Source organism: Chrysochloris asiatica, unplaced genomic scaffold (assembly GCF_000296735.1).
Source record: "Chrysochloris asiatica unplaced genomic scaffold, ChrAsi1.0 scaffold00201, whole genome shotgun sequence".
Lineage (NCBI taxonomy): Eukaryota > Metazoa > Chordata > Mammalia > Afrosoricida > Chrysochloridae > Chrysochloris > Chrysochloris asiatica.
In genome coordinates this window covers 2,343,082-2,346,940 of record NW_006408719.1, presented here as the reverse complement: position 1 = coordinate 2,346,940, position 3,859 = coordinate 2,343,082, and the positions used below count along the sequence as shown (strand labels likewise).

The following is a 3,859-nucleotide window of genomic DNA, read 5'->3' as shown; positions in this document are numbered from 1 at the left end:
TTTTTTACTCTGTGTGTTAGGTGTGTCTCTTGTAGACAGCATATTGAAGGATTCTATTTTCTTATTTATTCTGCTACTCTCTATATCTTGACTAGTGTATTTCAACCATTTACATTCAGTGTGATAATCAATAGAGATGGATTAATTGCTGTCATGCTGGGGTTTTTTTTGTTTTTTTTTTTAATTTTGTGGTGCTGTTGGTTTTTTGTTCTGTGTGCTTTCCTGTGCTGAGTTCATTTTTTTGTTTCCTTTTTCTTGTCAATTTCTTCATAGTTTTAGTGTTTTTATAATCTTCTTGGACTTTCCTCTTTTTGATTTGATGTGGACATATATTAAATTTCTTTGAGATTAGCTTATATTTTATTAAGTTTTTCCTCTGTTTATGACAGTCTGTTTTATGATGAGATTTACCCGACCTCCTCACCACTTAGATCTCTTTTACTATAGTTTCCCCTTCTTTTGCTTTTTAGTTGTTTTGAGTATAGACTGAATTCCAACATCCCCTAATTTCATCCTTGTAGTTCAGCTCTGGACTCTTCCATCTTTTGATTGAGTTCCAGGTGGGGTTTCTATGATTGTAAATCTGTGGTTGTTGTCTGGTCTTGGTTCTCAATCAAAAGAACTCCCTTTAATACATTTTGGAGAAATGATTTGGTCTTTACAAAATCCCTTAATTTTGGTATATCTTGAAATGTTCTGATTTCACTGTCATATTTGAATGACAGCTTTGCTGGGTGTATGATTCTTGGTTAGCAGTTTTTTTTTTCTTTCAGAGTTTTGTGTATGTTTCCCCATTGTCTTATTGCCTGCATGGCTTGTGCTGAGAAATCAGAGCTTAATCTTATTGGCTTTCCTTTATAGGTAACACTTCTTTATTCCCTAGCTGCCTCAGGATTCTCTACTTGTGTTCAATTTTGGAGAGCTTGATTATGATATATCTTGGTGACTTTCTTTTGGGGTCTATCTTGCTTGGGGTTCATTCTGATTCTTGAATGTGTATCTTCTTCTCCTGAAAGATGTTACGGAAATTTTCTTCCATCAGGTCTTTAACTATCTCTTCTGTGGTTTTCTTTGTCTCTTTCTGCTCTAGAATTCCAATCAGCCTGTGGTTATTTCCTCTTCATGTTGTCCCAAATGAATCTTAGGGTCAGATATTAGGGAAATTTTCTTTCATCAGGTCTTTAACTAACTCTTATGTGGTTTTCTTTGTTTCTTTCTGCTCTAGAATTCCAACCAGCCTCGTTATTACTCTTCATGTTGTCCCAAATGAATCTTAGGCTCTCTTCAGATTTTTTTCAATCTTTTTTTCTGCTTACACTTCTATCTTAGCAGTATTCAGAGATTTATCTTCAAGTTCACTGATTCTGGCTGCCACCCCTTCGATTCTACTCCCTTGCTTTTTCTGTGTCTTGTCCATTTTTGATACTTTAGCATTAATCATCTGGACCTCTTTTTTTTAGGTTTTGTGTTAACTCCAGTGCTGTATCTATTTTGTTTTATTGTTCCTGAAATACTTTTCTGACTTCTTCCTTATTTTCCTTGACTTCTCTGTGGAACATGTGGATGCACCTCAATATCATTCTCTTAAATTTTCTTTCAGACAATTCCAAAGCTTCTTCACCCTCCAGTGCCATTCCTAGATCTTTTTCTTTTTTATTTGTTTGAGCTACTCTCTCTTGTTTCTGCACTTGAGTAGAAATTTTCTGCTGCTTTTAAGGCATTGTGGTGTTGTTGTATTTGTATTAATTAGATGAATGTGTGATGGCATATTCTTTTTTATTTTTTTTAATTGTATTTACTTAGAAGCATTCAGAATGTCAACAAAACAGCTACAACAGGTTTGTTTGCAATTACAGAGTGGTATTCAGTTAACACAACAATTATTTTGTATAAGCTGCATCAGACAACTGAAGATGAAAACAAAACAAAACAAAACAAAAACTACCGTTCCCATGTATAACTAATTTGTGTTGTGCACCAACAAGAACCTGCTTTAAATTTCCATGCCAATTTACAACCCCCATACTGTACCAAGCAAGGTTAGTGGCTATTGAAAATACCACCAGGACAGGGCAAGTTAAAGACACATTCGGTAGTGTGTTAACTATACAAAAAAAGACACTGTACAGTTTAAAAACAAACCTTACACAGCCTTACATTTCAATTTTTTTTCCTATAAAAGGAGTGAGTTGTGTACAGGGGGGTTAAATGCTTTATAGACAAAAAACAAAACAAAACAAAACAACAAAAAAACTGTGCTAGAACCAACTCATTCATCATCATCATCATCATCTTCTTCATCTTCATCCTCTTCATTTTCCTCCTCTTCTTCATCTTCCTCCTCTTCCTTCTTTTTCTTGCTTTTCTCAGCCTTGACAACTCCCTTTTGGGCTGCATTGGGCTTTCCTTTAGCCCGGTAGGCAGTGATACCCTTTTTGTACTTCTCCTTCAGCTTAGCAGCCTTCTTCTCATAAGGCTGCTTGTCATTGGCAGTGGTGTTATTCCACATTTCTACCAGTTTCTTTGCAACATCACCAATGGATAGGCCAGGATGCTCGCCTTTGATTTTGGGGCGATACTCTGAACAAAGCAAGAAGACGGCCGAAGGAGGCCTCTTGGGAGCATTGGGATCCTCAAACTTCTTTTTTTTCCTCCCCTTTAGGTGGGATGTAGGTTTTCATTTCTCTTTTATAACGGGCCTTGTCCGCCTTTGCCATGTCTTCAAATTTTCTTTTCTCTTTAGCAGACATGGACTTCCACTGCTCTGAGCACTTCTTGGAAAATTCTGAGAAGTTGAGACTGAAGCATGTGGGTGCTTCTTCTTGTGCTCCTCTCTGCAGGTTTGCACAAAAAATGCATAGGATGACATTTTGCCTCTCGGCTTCTTAGGATCTCCTTTGTCCATGTTTAGTTATTATTGTTTTTTTCGTCCTTGAGGCACAGAGTCTGCCTAGTGCTATCGGCTCTGCCTGGCCTGGTGCTGTCTCTATGGAGCTCAATGTACTGCAATGGCTGTGGGAGTGGGAGCCAGATGCAGCCTCCTCACTCTCTCTGCTCTATAACATTCAATGGCATATTCTTAAACATACTCTAGTTTCCTCCTGGAAGTTGTGATTAAGAGATGGGCTTCTCTGTTCACTGCTTTTATAGCTCAATTCTGAGTGTTTTCAGCTGGTTTTGGTTGTAGACGTTTCTCTGGTGTACAGCAGCTGATATTGGCTTTTGACTTATTGGTGGAGTTTTACAAGGTACAATTGTAGCTTTGTTATATGGCTACAATTTGTTATATGGAGACAGGCAGTTCTTGTCTCTTGTCAGTTGAAGAGAAACTCATACAAAGTAGAAGCAAGGCCAAAATTCAAGACTAAACACCAAAAGCAAACCTCATAAAAACTCAGGAAAAATATGTATAAAGCTAAGAAACCCAGAAAAATAAAACAAAAGAAAAAGAATGGGAAAATATGAGTAATTCTGTAGTGCTACCTGATAGACTCATGGAGTCTTGGTGTGGCCTTGCTGGTTAATGCGCTAGACTGAAATGTTGGTTTAAACCACAAGGTCATCTGTTCAAGCTCACCATTTGTTCCTCAGAAACCCTACACAGGGTCATTATGAGTCAGAACCAACTCAGTAGCACTTAACAAGATCAACAATGGACACGTCTTCTAAGCTGATTGAGAAATTCCACAATGTTCCTTTTGTGCCAGTGTGACCTGACCCAGTCTTTCCTTTTCCCTCTCCCCTCTAATCTGTTTATCTGTCTCTCCCAGTGAGAAGCAGCCCAGTGCTGACCAGATTCACTTTGGAAGAGACTCCCGGATCAGTTTCTTTCTTCTGTGTCCTCCTGTGCCCAGTGAAA

At 38.0% G+C, this 3,859-nt stretch overlaps 1 pseudogene; it reads right to left on the bottom strand.

Moving 5' to 3' along the window:
* Positions 1-2,269: 2,269 nt before the first annotated feature.
* On the bottom strand, positions 2,270-2,905 carry LOC102822904 (annotated as a pseudogene).
* Positions 2,906-3,859: the final 954 nt, after the last annotated feature.